This window comes from Mesoplodon bidens (genome assembly GCF_964165515.1).
Source record: "Mesoplodon bidens genome assembly, chromosome: 2".
Classification (NCBI taxonomy): domain Eukaryota; kingdom Metazoa; phylum Chordata; class Mammalia; order Artiodactyla; family Ziphiidae; genus Mesoplodon; species Mesoplodon bidens.
In genome coordinates, this window is record NC_138177.1 from 9,816,149 (window position 1) to 9,836,257 (window position 20,109).

A 20,109-nucleotide genomic window follows, 5' to 3' on the forward strand; every position below is an offset into this window, starting at 1 on the left:
ATAAAATGTTATGTCAAAAAGAAACAAATAAAGTAAATGAAGAAGAAAGAGGCAACCTACATGAAAAAGAATTCAGAGTAATGATAGTAAAGATGTTTCAAAATCTCAAAAACAGAATGGAGAAAATACAAGAAACATTTAACAAAGATCTAGAAGAACTAAAGAGCAAACAAACAGGGATGACCAACATAATCACTGAAATAAAAAGTACTCTAGAAGGAATCAATAACAGAATAAGTGAGGCAGAAGAACGGATAAGTACGCTGGAAGATAAAATGGTGGAAATAACTGCCAGGGAGCAGAATAAAGAAAAAAGAATGAAAAGAATTGAAGACAGTTTCAGAGACCTCTGGGACAACATTAAACGCACCAACAATCGAATTATAGGGGTCCCAGAAGAAGAAGAGAAAAAGAAAGGGTCTGATAAAATATTTGAAAGGATTACAGTGGAAAACTTCCCTAACATGGGAAAGGAAATAGCCACCCAAGTCCACGAAGCACAGAGAGTACCACATAGGATAAACCCAAAGAGAAACACACCGAGACACATACTAATCAAATTATCAAAAATTAAAAACAAAAAATATAAAAAGCAGCAAGGGAAAAGCAACAAATAACATACAAGAGAACCCCCCATAAGGTTAACAGCTGATTTTTCAGAAGAAACTCTGCAAGCCAGAAGGGAGTCGGAGGACATATGTAAAGTGATGAAAGGGAAGAAACTACAACCAAGATTTCTCTACCCAGCAAGGATCTCATTCAGATTCGATGCAGAAATTAAAACCTTTACAGATAAGCAAAAGCTAAGAGAATTCAGCACCACCAAACCAGCTTTACAACAAATGCTAAAGCACTTCTCTAAATGGGAAACACAAGAGAAGGAAAAGACCTACAAAAACAAAACCCAAAACAATTAAGAAAATGGTAATAGGAACATACATATCAATAATTACCTTAAATGTAAACGGATTAAATGCTCCAACAAAAAGACATAGACTGGCTGAATGGATACAAAAACAAGACCTGTATATATGCTGTCTACAAGAGACCGATTTCAGACCTAGGGACACATACAGACTGCAAGTGAAGGGATGGAAAAAGATATTCCATGCAAAAGGAAATCAAAAGAAAGCTGAAGTAGCAATTCTCATATCAGACAAAGTAGACTTCAAAATAAAGACTTACAACAGACAGAAAAAGGACATTACATAATGATCAAGGGATCAATCCAGGAAGAAGATATAACAATTATAAATATTTATGCACCCAACATAGGAGCACCTCAATACGTAAGACAAATGCTAACAGCCATAAAACGGGAATTGGACAGTAACACAATAATAGGGGACTTTAACGCCGCACTTTCACCATAACACCCCACTTTCACCAATGGACAGACCATTCAAAATGAAAATAAACAAGGAAACACAAGCTGTAAATGACACATTAAAAAAGATGGACTTAATTGATATTTATATGACATTCCATCCAAAAACAACAGAATACGCTTTCTTCTCAAGTGCTCATGGAACATTCTCCAGGCTAGATCATATCTTGGGTCACAAATCAAGCTTTGGTAAATTTTAGAAGATTGAAATCATATCAAGTATCTTTTCCGACCACAATGCTATGAGACTAGATATCAATTACTGGAAAAAAACTAAAAACTACAGACACATGGAGGCTAAACAGTATGCTACTAAATAACCAAGAGATCAGTGAAGAAATCAAAGAGGAAATTTAAAAAAACCTGGAAACAAATGACAATGAAAACACGATGACCCAAAACCCATGGGATGCAGCAAAAGCAGTTCTAAGAGGGTGGTTTATAGCAATACAATCCTAACTCAAGAAACAAGAAAAATCTCAAATAAACAACCTAACTTTACACCTAAAGCAATTGGAGAAAGAAGAACAAAATAACCCCAAAGTTATCAGAAGGAAAGAAATCATAAAGATCAGAGTAGAAACAAATGAAAAAAATGAAGGAAACAATAGCAAAGATCAATAAAACTAAAAGCTGGTTCTTTGAGAAGATAAACAAAATTGATAAACCATTAGCCAGACTCATCAAGAAAAAAGGGAGAAGACTCAAATCAACAGAATTAGAAATGAAAAAGGAGAAATAACAACTGACACTGCAGAAATAGAAAGGATCATGAGAGATTACTACAAGCAACTCTATGCCAATAAAATGGACAACCTGGAAGAAATGGACAAATTCTTAGAAAAGCCCAACCTTCCAAGACTGAACCAGGAAGAAATAGAAAATATAAGCAGACCGGTAACAAGCACTGAAATTGAAACTCTGATTTAAAATCTTCCAACAAACAAAAGCCCAGGACCAGAGGGCTTCACAGCCTAATTATATCAAACATTTAGAGAAGTGGTAATACCTATACTTCTCAAACTCTTCCAAAATGTAGCAGAGGGAGGAACACTCCCAAATTCATTCTGTGTGGCCACCATCACCCTGATACCAAAACCAGACAAAGATGTCACACAAAAAGAAAACTACAGGCCAATATCACTGATGAACATAGATACAAAATTCCTTAACAAAATGCTAGCAAACAGCATCCAATAGTACATTAAAAGGATCATACACCATGATCAAGTGGGGTTTATCCCAGTAATGCAAGGATTCTTCAATATATGCAAATCAATCAATGCGATACACCATATTAACAAATTGAAGGATAAAAACCATATGATAATCTCAGTAGATGCAGAAAAAGATTTTGACAAAATTCAACAGCCATTTATAATAAAAACTCTCCAGAAAGTAGGCATAGAGGGAACCTACCTCAACATAATAAAGGCCATATGTGACAAACCACAGCCAACGTTGTTCTTAATGGTGAAAAACTGAAACCATTTCCTCTAAGACCAGGAACAAGACAAGGTTGTCCACTCTCACCACTATTATTCATCATAGTTTTGGAAATTTTTGCCACAGCAATCAGAGAAGAAAAAGAAATAAAAGGAATGCAAATCAGAGAAGAAGAAGTAAAACTGTCACTGTTTACAGATGACATGATACTATACATTGAGAATCCCAAAGATGCTACCAGAAAACTACTAGAGCTAATCAATGAATCTGGTAAAGTAGCAGGATACCAAATTAATGCACAGAAATCTCTGGCATTCCTACACACTAATGATGAAAAATCTGAAAGAGAAATTAAGGAAACACTCCCATTCACCATTGCAACAAAAAGAATAAAATACCTAGGAATAAACCTACGTAAGGAGACAAAAGACCTGTATGCAGAAAACTATAAGACACTGATGAAAGAAATTAAAGATGATACAAACAGATGGTGGGATATACTCTGTTCTTGGATTGGAAGAATCAGCATTGTGAAAATGACTATACTATCCGAAACAATCTACAGATTCAATGCAATCCCTATTAAACTACCAGTAGCATTTTTCACAGAACTAGAACAAGAAATTGCACAATATGTATGGAAACACAAAAGACCCAAAACACAATAGCCAAAACAATCTTGAGAAAGAAAAATGGAGCTGAAGGAATCAGGCTCCCGGACATCAGATGATACTACAACGCTACACTAATCAAGACAGTATGGTAGGGCTTCCCTGTTGGCGCAGTGGTTGAGAGTCCGCCTGCCGATTCAGGGGACACGGGTTCATGCCTCGGTCCAGGAAGATCCTGCATGCCGCGGAGCGGCTGGGCCCATGAGCCATGACCGCTGAGCCTGCGCATCCGGAGCCTGTGCTCCGTAACAGGAGAGGCCACAATGGTGAGGGGCCCACGTACCGCAAAAAACAAAACAAAACAAAGACAGTATGGTAATGGCACAAAAACAGAAATATAGATCAGTGGAACAGGATAGAAAGCCCAGAGATAAACCCATGCACATATGGTCACCTTATCTTTGATATAGGAGGTAAGAGTATACAATGGAGAAAAGACAGCCTCTTCAGTAAGTGGTGCTGGGAAAATTGGACAGCTACATGTAAGAGAATGAAATCAGAACACTTTCAAACACCATACACAAAAATAAACTCAAAATGGATTAAAGACCTAAATGTAAGGCCAGACACTATAAAACTCTGAGGAAAACATAAGCAGAACACTCTATGACATAAATCACAGCAAGATCCTTTTTGACCCACCTCCTAGAGAAATGGAAATAAAAATAAACAAATGGGACCTAATGAAACTTAAAAGCTTTTGCACAGCAAAGGAAACCATAAAAAAGACAACCCTCAGAATGAGAGAAAATGTTTTCCAATGAAGCAACTGACAAAGGATTCATCTCCAAAATATACAAGCAGTTCATGCAGCTCAGTATCAAAAAAAAACAAACAACCCAATCCAGAAATGGGCAGAAGACCTAAACAGACATTTCTCCAAAGAAGATATACAGATTGCTAATCAAACACATGAAAAGATGCTCAACATCACTAATCATTAGAGAAATGCAAATCAAAACTGCAATGAGGTATCACCTCGCACCTGTCAGAACGGCCATCATCAAAAAATCTACAAACAATAAATGCTGGAGAGGGTGTGGAGAAAAGGGAACCCTCTTGTGCTCTTGATAGGAATGTAAATTGATACAGCCGCTATGGAGAACAGTATGGAGGTTCCTTAAAAAACTAAAAATAGAACTACCATACAACCCAGCAATCCAACTACTGAGCATATACCCTGAGAAAACCATAATTCAAAAAGAGTCATGTACCACAATGTTCACTGCAGCTCTATTTACAATAGCCAGGTCATGGAAGCAACCTAAGTGTCCTTCAGCAGATGAATGGATAAAGAAGATGTGGCACATATATACAATGGAATATTACTCAGCCATAAAAAGAAACGAAATTGAGTTATTTGTAGTGAGGTGGATGGACCTAGAGTCTGTCATACAGAGTGAAGTAAGTCAGAAAGAGAAAAACAAATACTGTATGCTAACACATATTTATGGAGTCTAAAAAAAAAAAAAAAGGTTCTGAAGACCCTAGGGGCAGGACAGAAATAAAGACACAGATGTAGAGAATGGACTTGAGGACACGGGAAGGGGGAAGGGTAAGCTGGGATAAAGTGAGAGAGTGGCATGGACATATATACACTACCAAATGTAAAATAGATAGCTAGTGGGAAGCAGCCCGCATAGCACAGGGAGATCAGCTCTGTGCTTTGTGACCACCTAGAGGGTTGGGGTAAGGAGGGTGGGAGGGAGGCACAAGAGGGAGGGGACATGGGGATATACATATGCATATGGCTGATTCACTTTGTTATACAGCAGAAACTGAGACAACACAGTAAAGCAATTATACTCCAATAAAGATGAAAAAAAAAAAAGAAAAAAAGAAAGCAGGAACTATGTTATGAAGGAATTTATATGCCAGAGTAAGAAGCTTGGAAATTGTGCATAATGAGTGTCCATTAACGGTTTAAGCAAGAGGGTGTCTTGTTAGGATTTTTATTTCAGAAAGCTCTCTGGCAGAATACAAAAGTGAGTCACAATGGGGTAAGACTGGCAAAGTGGGTGCCAGTTAGGTGGCTGTTGGAAAGGCAGAAAAAATGATGGGACCCTGATTTATAGCAGTGACAGTGGTGATCGAAATAAATTATATCAGTAGCACTTATCAATTAATTAGATCTGAGATCCAAGGAGAACTGTTAAAATGACTCCTTGCCTTTAGACTCAGGTATCTCAATGATGGGTGACCAGTAACGGAAGGAATACTAGAGGATGCGAAGGTCTTATTGCCTGGAGGAAAGGTTGCCACATCATTTTCAATGATGAGATGTTTGCATAACAGCCAGGTGGGGCTGTGCATCCGGATTAGACAAACTTGGGCCACCCCACTGGCATGACTCTGGGAGGGACCCTCACAACGGGTTCACAAGGTCATGTGCTCTTGTAAAACTTGCAGCAATAAGGTATTTTAACCACAGCTGCCTAAGACTGATGCCCCTTTTACTCTGACTTCCCTCCACTACACTTTCCATCTTGACAGTGGCTGGGTGAGTTTGGGGATCTGCCTGAAAGGCAATGATGATACACTAGTGTGGGTTTAGAATAAAGTGTTTGGGAGGTTCACAGTCCTGGTGCTAGCCATCCTGGTTCAGGAAAGGCTTTCAGGCACACGTGTACGGTCCTCTGTGCCAGCTCAACTGACGTTACAACGTGCAAGTGCAGGGCCAAATGTCCCGGGTTGCCTGGTGTAGAAACACGTGGGTCACGGAGGAGGAATAAAGTCTGAATGTATGGAGCCACGAGTTGTTCTGTGGAAAACTCTTAGAATCATCCAGATGTGAAAAACTTTGAGTGAAAGATGGGGCTTTTACTAATGCTTGATCAAAATAGAAGTTCTTTTCTTTCATGAATATATTTGATACTGAAACACATAATTATAAATGCACAATAATTTTTATTTTTGAAGGGAATTTAAGAAATGAACTTTATCTGAATTCCTCCATTTATTGGACACAAACCTATAAGAGGATTACACACAGCAAGTGCATCAGGGTGAGAGGTCTTATGGTTTTTTTTGCATTCCAAATATCAGTAATAAGAAACAACAGGTGACTAACCACACCAGATGAAAGAGTGATTTATCTGTCTAGTCTCTCTATAATATTACCAAACAATTAATGAAAATGGAGTAAAATATAGACTTGTGTCAGACAGTTAATGAAAATGTGTTACTTTTTTGGTTTCTATGATACTGTGGTATTTGTCAACCTTTTAAAAATTATGGGTTTTTTTTGTTGTTGTTCTAAGTATGTATTCACTTCTTAATTTTGTATTCAGAATTCTGTGTTCCGTTTTTTTTTTATAAATTTTATTTATTTATTTATTTATTTGGCTACATTGGGTCTTTGTTGCTGTACTCAGGCCTCCCCTAGTTGCGTCAAGTGGGGGCTACTCTTCCTTGCGGTGTGCAGGCTTCTCGTTGCGGTGGCCTCTCCTGTTGCGGAGCACGGGCTCTAGGTGCGCGGGCCTCAGCAGTTGTGGCACGCAGGCTCAGCAGCTGTGGCTCGCGGGCTCCAAAGCGCAGGCTCAGTAGTTGTGGCGCATGGCTTAGTTGCTCTGCGGCATGTGGGATCCTCCCAGACCAGGGCCCGAACCCGTGTCCCCCGCACTGGCAGGCAGACTCCCAACCACGGCGCCACCAGGGAAGCCCTGTGTTCCGTTTCTTAAAGAGGACCCTCCATATGGTATAAGCTTTGGACCTCATAGGATCTGAATTGCTCTGGAGTCAGAATATTCATAGTGATGGACACTGGGGGTGTGGATGCTCTCAGGAGAGTGTCCTGAGGGACTGGGAAGGAGAACAAGAATGGAAGCTAAATTTGGGAAACTAAGGAGAAGGCAGAGAAAGCGGAGCCTGTGAAGCAGATGGAAAAGGAGCAGCTAGGAAACAAGGGCACTAGTGGGAAACGGTGTCACAGAGATCCCGTGAGTCGAGTATTCAGAAGGAAGCAGTTAACAGTGTGTAGTTCCACAGAACGGCCATCATGGGAGGGAGGGCTGGGCATTGGTCACCAGATTTAATCTCAAACAGCCATGACATTCCAGGGAAGAGTGAGCGCCAGCGACGGAAGGCCCTCTTGTACTAAGTTAAATAACGAATTGGACAGGAGCAAGTGAAGACAACTGCAGACCACACATTGTCTGATGCTTGGAGGTGAAGACCATAATCTATGGTAGAAATAGAGCAGGGACGAAGAATAAGACATGGCTGTTTCAGTCGAAGTGGAAGACCTGAGCGTTTGTAACTGCTGGTGGAAGCTGAAAGAGGAGAAGCACGCGCTTCTTTTACATCCTTCAAAACCACGGGACAAGGCAGGCCTACAACTTCACTTGTTGAATGGAATTCCTTTAACATTAAACCTAAGTCTTCCTCCTTCAGTCATTCTGCTTTTCTACAAGATATTTCTGTTAGTTTTAGCATTATTCCTCCATTCTTCCAAGGCCCAAATCTTGAAATCCACCTTCGTTACGTTTGTTTTCGTCAACCGCAGGTGATCTTCGCTGTTTCTCTCCCAGCCTGCTCTCTTCAGTGCGCCTGCGCCGTGGTTTTCGGCGCGGTCCCTGCCCTCCTCTCTGGTCGGTGCGCCCTGCATTTTCACACATTGGTCCACAACTTTTCTTTTCCAAGTCTCAGCTGACCCCGTTTTAACTCGTCCATGTCTTTATATTTATATATTTTGTATACCGTGATAGTAATTATCAACACGGATCCTGCCTGTACATTATCCTGCAGGTAACATTTATCCCATAGTTCTTTTAATTGTATATTACGTTGCGCAAAGCAAAAACTTACTTTTCTCTGTGAAAATGCTTTAAGCTATGAGCTGCTATCCAAATTCTACTGTCTTTCAGTTTATGGTACACTTTTTGAAGACTTTAAAAAACCTCTTGTGTTTTCCACACTGCTTACCTCAGAATTGTTAATTCAATGGGAAATTCTTAAAACTCAACTGATCAGACAGTAGTAATTAAACACATAAATAGACTGTTATGGTCTTTCAATACTGACTGAAGAAATGTTCTCTTATGTTTCAGGGCTAGTAATTGCATTTTAATTTTAATTACAGAATGAGAAACTAAATGTGTTTTGCTTATATTTAGCCTCTGTTTTCAAAGTTATTGATTTAGAAAATAGATCTTCTAATTTGGTTAATACTTGCTTGCATTTTATTTTTTCTGAGGCTTTACTCCTATTTGAAATGGAGGTATTATGAAACAGTTTATATGAGCTTAAAAATGACCAGTTGAAATAAGTAATGAATGCTTTCAAAACACAGAAAGAGAGTACCTTAAGAGGATATATGTATATGTTAATATATTCATGTAACCTTAGATTTCTCAATGAGGTTCTAAATTTACTTCAAGCCATTATGTAATGATACTTTTCACTCTTCATTGGCTTCTACCACTTAATATAAAAACTACACTTGGGACCTTCCTCCCCACGGATACACCAGAAATACAGCTACACGTGGAACAACTCCTACAGAACTCCTACAGAACACCTACTGAACGCTGGCAGAAGACCCCAGACCTCCCAAAAGGCAAGAAACCCCCCACATACCTGGGTAGGGCAAAGCGGAGAGATCCCCACACAGAGGATCGGTGCCGAGCGGCACTCACCAGCCCGAGAGGCTTGTCTGGTCGCCCGCCGGGGCGCGCAGCGCTGGAAGCTGAGGCTCGGGCTTCGGTCAGAGCGCAGGGAGAGGACTGGGGGTGGCGGCGAGAACTCAGCCTGAAGGGGGCTAATGTGCCACAGCTAGCCGGGAGGGAGTCCGGGAAAACTCTGGAGCTGCCGAAGAGGCAAGAGACTTTTTCTTCCCTCTTGGTTTCCTGGTGCGCGAGGAGAGGGGATTAAGAGCGCTGCTTAAAGGGGCTCCACAGACGGGCGCGAGTCGCGACTGAAAGCGCGGAGCCCAGTGACGGGCGTGGGACGCTGGGGCTGCTGCTGCCGCCGCCAAGAAGCCTGTGTGCGAGCTCAGGTCACTGCCCACACCGCCCTTCCGGGCGCCTGTGCAGCCCGCCACTGCCGGGGTCCCGGGATCCAGGGGCGGCTTCCCTGGGAGAACGCACGGCGCGCCTCGGGCTGGTGCAACGTCACACCGACCTCTGCCGCTGCAGGCTCGCCCCGCACTCCGTGCCCCTTCCTCCCGCCCGGACTGAGTGAGCCAGAGTCCCCGAAGAGGCTGCTCCTTTAACCCTGTCCTGTCTGAGCGAAGAACAGACGCCCTCCGGCGACCTACACGCAGAGGCGGGGCCAAATCCAAAGCTGAGACCCAGGAGCTGTGAGAACAAAGAAGAGAAAGGGAAACCTCTCCCAGCAGCCTCAGAAGCAGCGGATTAAAGCTCCACAATCAACTTGATGTACCCTGCATCTGTGGAATACATGAATAGACAACACATCATCCCAAATTGAGGAGCCCGGAGTCAGTGCTGTGCCTCTGAGGTGGGAGAGCCAACTTCAGGACACTGGTCCACAAGAGACCTCCCAGCTCCACATAATATCAAACGGCGAAAATCTTCCAGAGATCTCCATCTCAACACCAGCACCCAGCTTCACTCAACGACCAGCAAGCTACAGTGCTGGACACCCTAAGCCAAACAACTAGCAAGACAGGAACACAACGCCACCCATTAGCAGAGAGGTGGCCTAAAATCATAAAAGTCTGCAGACACCCCAAAACACACCACCAGACGTGGACCTGCCCACCAGAAAGACAAGATCCAGCCTCATCCACCAGAACACAGGCACTAGTCCCCTCCACCAGGAAGCCTACACAACCCACTAAACCAACCTTAGCCACTGGGGACAGACACCAAAAACAACGGGAACTACGAGCCTGCAAAAAGGAGACCCCAAACACAGTAACATAAGCAAAATGAGAAGACAGAAAAACACACAGCAGGAGAAGGAGCAAGATAAAAAACCACCAGACCTAACAAATGAAGAGGTAATAGGCAGTCTACCTGAAAAAGAATTCAGAATAATGATGGTAAAGATGATCCAAGATTCTATTTCCCAGATCCAAAATCTTGGAAATAGAATAGACAAAATGCAAGAAACAGTTAACAAGGACCTAGAAGAACTAAAGATGAATCAAGCATCGATTAAAAACACAATAAATGAAATAAAAAATACTCTAGATGGGATCAATAACAGAATAACTGAGGCAGAAGAACAGATAAGTGAGGTGGAAGATAGAATAGTGGAAATAACTGATGCAGAGCAAAATAAAGAAAAAAGAATGAAAAGAACCGAGGACAGTCTCAGAGACCTCTGGGACAACATTAAACGCACCAACATTCGAATTATAGGGGTTCCAGAAGAAGAAGAGAAAAAGAAAGGGACTGAGAAAATATTTGAAGAGATTATAGTTGAAAACTTCCCTAATATGGGAAAGGAAATAGTTAATCAAGTCCAGGAGGCACAGAGAGTCCCATACAGAATAAATCCAAGGAGAAATACGCCAAGACACATATTAATCAAACTGTCAAAAATTAAACACAAAGAAATCATATTAAAAGCAGCAAGGCAAAAACAACAAATAACACACAAGGGAATCCCCATCAGGATAACAGCTGATCTCTCAGCAGAAACTCTACAAGCCAGAAGGGAGTGGCAGGACATAATTAAAGTGATGAAGGAGAAAAACCTGCAACCAAGATTACTCTACCCAGCAAGGATCTCATTCAGATTTGATGGAGAAATTAAAACGTTTACAGACAAGCAAAAGCTGAGAGAGTTCAGCACCACCAAACCAGCTTTACAACAAATGCTAAAGGAACTTCTCTAGGCAAGAAACACGACAGAAGTAAAAGACCTACAATAACGAACCCAAAGCAATTAAGAAAATGGGAACAGGAACATACATATCGATAATTACTTTAAATGTAAATGGACTAAATGCTCCCACCAAAAGACACAGATTGGCTGAATGGATACAAAAACAAGACCCATATATATGCTGTCTACAAGAGACCCACTTCAGACCTAGAGACACATACAGACTGAAAGTAAGGGGATGGAAAAAGATATTCCATGCAAATGGAAACCAAAAGAAAGCTGGAGTAGCAATTCTCATATCAGACAAAATAGACTTTAAAATAAAGACTACTAGAAGAGACAAAGAAGGACACTACCTAATGATCAAGGGATCGATCCAAGAAGAAGATATAACAATTGTAAATATTTATGCACCCAACATAGGAGCACCTCAATACATAAGGCAAATACTAACAGCCATAAAAGGAGAAATCGACAGTAACACAATCGTAGTAGGGGACTTTAACACCCCACTTTCACCAATGGACAGATCATCCAAAATGAAAATAAATAAGGAAACACAAGCTTGAAATGATACATTAAACAAGATGGACTTAATTGATATTTATAGGACATTCCATCCAAAAACAACAAAATACACATTTTTCTCAAGTGCTCATGGAACATTCTCCAGGATAGATCATATCTTGGGTCACAAATCAAGCCTTGGTAAATTTAAGAAAATTGAAATTGTATCAAGTATCTTTTCTGACCACAATGCTATGAGACTAGATATCAATTACAGGAAAAGAGCTGTAAAAAATACAAACACATGGAGGCTAAACAATACACTACTTAATAACGAAGTGATCACTGAAGAAATCAAAGAGGAAATTTAAAAATACCTAGAAACAAATGACAATGGAGACACGATGACCCAAAACCTATGGGATGCAGCAAAAGCAGTTCTAAGAGGGAAGTTTATAGCAATACAATCCCACCTTAAGAAACAGGAAACATCTCGAATAAACAACCTAACCTTGCACCTAAAGCAATTAGAGAAAGAAGAACAAAAACATCCCAAAGTTAGCAGAAGGAAAGAAATCATAAAAATCAGATCAGAAAGAAATGAAAAAGAAATGAAGGAAACGATAGCAAAGATCAATAAAACTAAAAGCTGGTTATTTGAGAAGATAAACAAAATTGATAAACCATTAGCCAGACTCATCAAGAAAAAAAGGGAGAAGACTCAAATCAATAGAATTAGAAATGAAAAAGGAGAAGTAACAACTGACACTGCAGAAATACAAAAGATCATGAGAGATTACTATAAGCAACTCTATGCCAATAAAATGGACTACCTGGAAGAAATGGACAAATTCTTAGAAATGCACAACCTGCCGAGACTGAATCAGGAAGAAATAGAAAATATGAACAGACCAATCACAAGCACTGAAATTGAAACTGTGATAAAAAATCTTCCAACAAACAAAAGCCCAGGACCAGATGGCTTCACAGGCGAATTCTATCAAGCATTTAGAGAAGAGCTAACACCTATCCTTCTGAAACTCTTCCAAAATATAGCAGAGGGAGGAACACTCCCAAACTCATTCTACGAGGCCACCATCACCTTGATACCAAAACCAGACAAGGATGTCACAAAGAAAGAAAACTACAGGCCAATATCACTGATGAACATAGATGCAAAAATCCTCAACAAAATACTAGCAAACAGAATCCAACAGCACATTAAAAGGATCATACACCATGATCAAGTGGGGTTTATTCCAGGAATGCAAGGATTCTTCAATATACGCAAATCAATCAACGTGATACACCATATTAACAAATTGAAGGAGAAAAACCATATGATCATCTCAATAGATGCAGAGAAAGCTTTCGACAAAATTCAACACCCATTTGTGATAAAAACCCTGCAGAAAGTAGGCATAGAGCGAACTTTCCTCAACATAATAAAGGCCATGTATGACAAACCCACAGCCAGCATCGTCCTCAATGGTGAAAAACTGAAACCATTTCCACTAAGATCAGGAACAAGACAAGGTTGCCCACTCTCACCACTCTTATTCAACCTAGTTTTGGAAGTTTTAGCCACAGCAATCAGAGAAGAAAAGGAAATAAAAGGAATCCAAATTGGAAAAGAAGAAGTAAAGCTGTCACTGTTTGCAGATGACATGATACTATACATAGAGAATCCTAAAGATGCTACCAGAAAACTACTAGAGTTAATCAATGAATTTGGTAAAGTTGCAGGATACAAAATTAATGCACAGAAATCTCTGGCATTCCTATATACTAATGATGAAAAATCTGAAAGTGAAATCAAGGAAACACTCCCATTTACCATTGCAACAAAAAGAATAAAATATCTATGAATAAACCTACCTAAGGAGACAAAAGACCTGTATGCAGAAAATTATAAGACCCTGATGAAAGAAATTAAAGATGATACGAATAGATGGAGAGATGTACCATGTTCTTGGATTGGAAGAATCAACATTGTGAAAATGACTCTACTACCCAAAGCAATCTACAGATTCAATGCAATCCCTATCAAACTACCACTGGCATTTTTCACAGAACTAGAGCAAAAAATTTCACAATTTGTATGGAAACACAAAAGACCCCGAATAGCCAAAGCAATCTTGATAACGAAAAATGGAGCTGGAGGAATCAGGCTCCCTGACTTCAGACTATACTACAAAGCTACAGTAATCAAGACAGTATGGTACTGGCACAAAAACAGAAAGATAGATCAATGGAACAGGATAGAAAGCCCAGAGTTAAACCCACGGACATATGGTCACCTTATCTTTGATAAAGGAGGCAGGAATGTACAGTGGAGAAAGGACAGTCTCTTCAATAAGTGGTGCTGGGAAAACTGGATAGGGACATGTAAAAGTATGAGATTAGATCACTCCCTAACACCATACACAAAAATAAGCTCAAAATGGATTAAAGACCTAAATGTAAGGCCAGACACTATCAAACTCTTAGAGGAAAACATAGGCAGAACACTCTATGACATAAATCACAGCAAGATCCTTTTGGACCCACCTCCTAGAGAAATGGAAATAAAGACAAAAATAAACACATGGGACCTAATGAAACTTAAAAGCTTTTGCACAGCAAAGGAAACCATAAACAAGACCGAAAGACAACCCTCAGAATGGGAGAAAATATTTGCAAATGAAGCAACGGACAAAGGATTAGTCTCCAAAATTTATAAGTAGCTCATGCAGCTCAATAACAAAAAAACAAACAACCCAATCCAAAAATGGGCAGAAGACCTAAATAGACATTTCTCCACAGAAGATATACAGACTGCCAACAAACACATGAAAGGATGCTCAACATCTTTACTCATTAGAGAAATGCAAATCAAAACTACAATGAGATATCATCTCACACCAGTCAGAATGGCCATCATCAAAAAATCTAGAAACAATAAATGCTGGAGAGGGTGTGGAAAAAAGGGAACACTCTTGCACTGCTGGTGGGAATGTGAATTGGTACAGCCGCTATGGAGAACGGTATGGAGGTTCCTTAAAAAACTACAAATAGAACTACCATATGACCCAGCAATCCCACTGCTGGGCATATACCCTGAGAAAACCATAATTCAAAAAGAGACATGTACCAAAATGTTCATAGCAGCCCTATTTACAATAGCCCGGAGATGGAAACAACCTAAGTGTCCATCATCGGATGAATGGATAAAGAAGATGTGGCACATATATACAATGGAATATTACTCAGCCATAAAAAGAAATGAAATTGAGCTATTTGTAATGAGGTGGATAGACCTAGAGTCTGTCATACAGAGTGAAGTAAGTCAGAAAGAGAAAGACAAATACTGTATGCTGACACATATATATGGAATTTAAGAAAAAAAAATGTCATGAAGAACATAGGGGTAAGACAGGAATAAAGACACAGACCTACTAGAGAATGGACTTGAGGATATGGGGAGGGGGAAGGGTAAGCTGTGCTAAAGTGAAAGAGCGGCATGGACATATATACACTACCAAACGTAAGGTAGATAGCTAGTGGGAAGCAGCCGCATAGCACAGGGAGATCAGCTCGGTGCTTTGTGTCCGCCTGGAGGGGTGGGATAGGGAGGGTGGGAGGGAGACGCAAAAGGGTGGGGATATGGAAACATATGTATATGTATAACTGATTAAATTTGTTATAAAGCAAAAAATTAAAAAAAAATCAAAAAAGAAAAAGAAAACCCTACACTCGGGAAAATGACTTTTATCTGGCTTAAAACACAGTGAGGGCTCATTGTTTGAAGTTTCCAATGAATCTTTAATCTTTTAGTGTTGGTGGTTGTTTACTCATTTTAAAAGACTGCTTCTAGCAAAAAAAGAAAATCCTATGAAGGAATCTATAGACTTGTTCGACAATAAACATGCTTTAAAAGCAGATTTTTAGTAGCTCAATCATAAATTCAACATTTAAATCTCCCTCAAAGTGCTCTTGGTTTTTAATAATGGATTTTGGTATGATCCCATAAAAGATTCATGTTCAGACCTTTAACAAATACTGTTTTGAATAATTAATTTCAAAATATATTTTTTCTAATACATAATAGGAATTTCCTCTGTCTTTTCTGTTTATAAGAAGTAAGGAAAACCAGTCTTGTGATTTTGATTCCCGATTATGTCTTTGTGGTAAACATGACATATTTGGAGAGAAGAACAAAAACAATAATTCAAAGGCATTATTCACAAAAATATTTACTTTTTAAAGACCTAAAACTGAAACTTTTAAAGTAAGATATTTTAATTAAAATATATGAAACAAATACAAGGATATTTAATATACCTACATTATGAAAAATTTAATTTTTTCTTATCAGTTTTTTAAAAGAACCAGGTATTTATTATATTTTATATCTAAGCCATCATCATTCACAAAATTAATTTACAACTTATTTTCCCCAATGCACATAATGAATAAAAGTATCAGAATAAGGAAACCACACCATATTTTTAAAAAATTAACTACTTCAAAATTCTTATTTGTAAAAATATAGTCGATGAAATGATGTTTTATGTGAGGTATCCAGGAATAGTTAAACAATCATTACCCCAGGAAAAAATGTGAATTTAACAAGACAGATTTCTGTTTTTCAGAAATATTCATTGCTGACTTTAATCTGGATACAACACAAGGCATAAATATTCAATGGCTAAACAGTAACCCAGTTAAACTTCATTGGGTTTTTTTTTTCTCTAGTAGACATCCAATGCAATTTTTGTATCTTAAATGAAATAAGGAGAAAAAAATGATGTGGTTTCTTAAAGAAATTGTCATTTAAAAAATGTTATTTTCCCACCTCTGTTTGTTATACTTGGAAACACACTACTATCTATTCAATTATGATTATAATTAATTATGCATATATATTTTACATTCAGATGCACACTATAAATAGTAATTGTATTAAAACATATTAAATTCCTCTGAAATGGCATAGCTAAAGTGAATAGTTTTCCTTTAATATTCATTCCCTGATGCTCTCCCATTAAAATGCAATGGCAAATCTGACAAAACAATAAGGGGAACACAGGGCAAGTGACTCTTTATTCATATAATAATTGACTACTGCTGTGACAACATCCCACCTTTTTCACATAGTTGTGAAAAGAGTTCACTTTAAATTAATTGGCATCACCATGATATAAATTACAAGACTGTGTAGTTGGGAAGCAAATCAGGCCCACATTAGATATAATTGGGTGAAACTGATATAGGGATTTTGTGGGTGAAGGTTAGAAATGGAATTTTTGCACAGGAAATAAATGTATGAGACCAAATTGTTTTTGTTTTTAAAGAGCATTTTCTTTCTTTTTTTTTTTTTTAATGGATCTCTTTAGTTATCTAACAATGATTTGTATTGATTACTTAACTTAGGACATGGTTTGTATGATTTGGAAGATTAGCTGATCAGCTTCCATTTAAATGAAAGGAAGATCCATTTAATCTAAACTTCAAGTCCTGGATAATGGATTTGACCTTTTCTTGAAATATTGGAAAATAAATCCAGACTATTCTCCAAAGTTATGGGCCAGAATGCTACTATTTGTTTAAAAGCCAAGATGATACTAAGCTTATTAGAAAGGATATTAGAAAGGAAACAGAAAAACACTTTTTTTTTTTGCTTTTATTATATGAGCATGTACTCTCATCAGGAAAATTATGGATACACATAGTTACTACATCACACAAAATTAGAAAACTCTAGAAAAAAGTAAAACAATGAAGGCGAATAGAATGAATTCTATATAAATACAGACTAAAAAAAAGTTTGGGGAAATAAAGTTTGACACTAGCTCATGTTTGTAATGCCCTAAAGGTTTTAGATTTTTATAATATAGTATTAGTAAAAAAAAAAAAAACCTGTTGATTATATTTTGAGGCTGAAATATATCCTTCCTATGCAAGTATTTGCATAAACTTATAGGAATCAGTACTCGTTATTGATGAATGTTCACTATTTGATATTTAAATAAATTCAAAAGGATTTTAGATAAATTCATGGATTGTAGCTCCACATTGGATTGTTATAGAAGCTAAAATTCTTTTTGGAATATGTATATCATTTGATTTCTTTAGGTCTCCTCTAATGGAGGGCAAACATAAATTGCTTTAAAATATATTTTGTAGGAATATTCTATTTCTGTCAGGAAATAGAAAACACTGCTTGGGAGAACTCTTCTCATAATTTGAAGATTATATCTATGTCACTATCTTGTAATTTTATTACTGCTTACTGCTTAGCTTAGGTTTTAATATAAGTACTTCATTTCTTAAAACCGATGTAAATATTTTTAGAAAATGGCATTACACAATTAATGAATATTTAAGTATGTTACCAGGAGTGTTAATGTTGTTATTCATTTTTTTTTGCAAGTTAATCTTTTATTTAAAAATCCCATCCATAAAATCACTCATCAGTGATAACTGATGAATAAAGTAACATATGGAGTGAAAGAGACATACAGAGAACAACATATGAAAGATATACATCTGATATTTTACCGAAATTCCTCATTTCCAAGTGTTCAAAAACCTGAAATTGATTTTATTCCCAAAACTTGCAATTGTTTTCGTTTCTGTTCTATTAAGTCAGAACATCTATAATTATAGCCTGGGATGGGGAATGAGTTCAGGAGGTGAGAAGGAAGGATTGCAGTTGAGGGTCTCTGGCTGGGATCTATTAGAGGTCATTCAACATCCAATTTTTTAACAGATCATTTTGACACCCACTGTATTTTTACCCACTGCCAATCATCTGCTTCTAGGTGGTGAAAGTTTGATTTGTGACTGACTGTGCATTCTTAGAGAAAACCTGAGAGGCAGTCTCTGAACAGGAAGTCTTGCTCTATGAAAACAAGAAGGAATTTGCAAACTGACTGTAAAAGGTCAATTTGCATATTCAATGAGAGGAACAGTGCTGTATTTAAGGATGAGTAGGATAGTAGATTCTCAGGCCCCAGCATGGGGAGGAGATTACTCTGCTGCTGTGAGAACAAGGTGCTGGCTGTGGCCCCGTGGGAAAAGCACTGTTCCTACCAGCTCTGCCTCTTATCAGCACATGCCCTTAAGAAATAACCGAGATCTCGGGGTTTTACGTCTAAAAGGAGGGGATGTGATTTTAATTTCTAAGGTCCCTTCTGTCTTTTAAAGTTTTTTTTCATCTCTAGGAATAATTTTTAAATTTCCTATTTAAGTAGAGACTAAATTAAGGTTGGACCCTTCAAAAGAAATGTTGAAAAGGGTATATATAGCTCTTTTCCATTAAGTGCACCTTAAGGGGGACTGAATATTCACAATCAGTGTGCATAATGTCTTCCTTTAAAGAATTTGCAAGTGTCCAGGGAATGCTCCATTTGCATGATGTGTTTAAATGTTTATTTTTCAAGACAAAGGGGAGACAAAATTTTGTCTCTCAAATGAATGGTTTGTAGAAACATAAATCCTGCTATTTTTCCTGTATTTTCTAATGTTCAAATAATCCGCAAAATACAGATATCAACAAAGTTAAATAAATCTGTGAAAATAAAATGGAACATGGAAGATCTGTTGAATCTTTATAGCTTTTCATATTAACGTGAAATTATTCGTAATTATCATGGAACATTTACATGTAGAAAGAGGACAATTTTAGGAACATCTCAAAATAACTGCATTTAAAAAAATCACTTTGAGTTTTAGAAACAAGTTCCAGTGCTGAAGGAGTGAATAGATACTTAACTCTACAGTTATTTGAGTAGATAATATTGCAGTAATTTCTTATTTTATGGGATAGTCACTGCTGTGCAGTTCATCAAATAAGGACAGCCATGTTCCTTATTCCTCCTCGTTCCTTTATATTTTTATTGATCTAAGAAAACCAATCCTCCCCACCCTCAAGGTCCTTTTCATACATGCCTATGTGTGCCATTGAATTAAACCAAGTGATCTATTTTGACAGTTTGATCAATGACATATATATATATATATATATATATATATATATATATATATATATATATATATATGCCATTTTTCTTTTTCATTAATCTGAGGGCTATACCAGTTTAGATAACCACCACATTATCAGATCCTGGTTGAAAAGAAATCGTTGATACACTAAATGAAGGGTTATGTTTTGGTTTAGAATTTCTCTTTTTACAGAAGTGAGGTTTTGAATAATGCAAATGGTATTTAAAATCATCTATATGATGCTAAACAGTCTCCCATGCAGCAACATGAAGATATATAGTTTCTTGAATTTATAATGTCATAAGAATATCC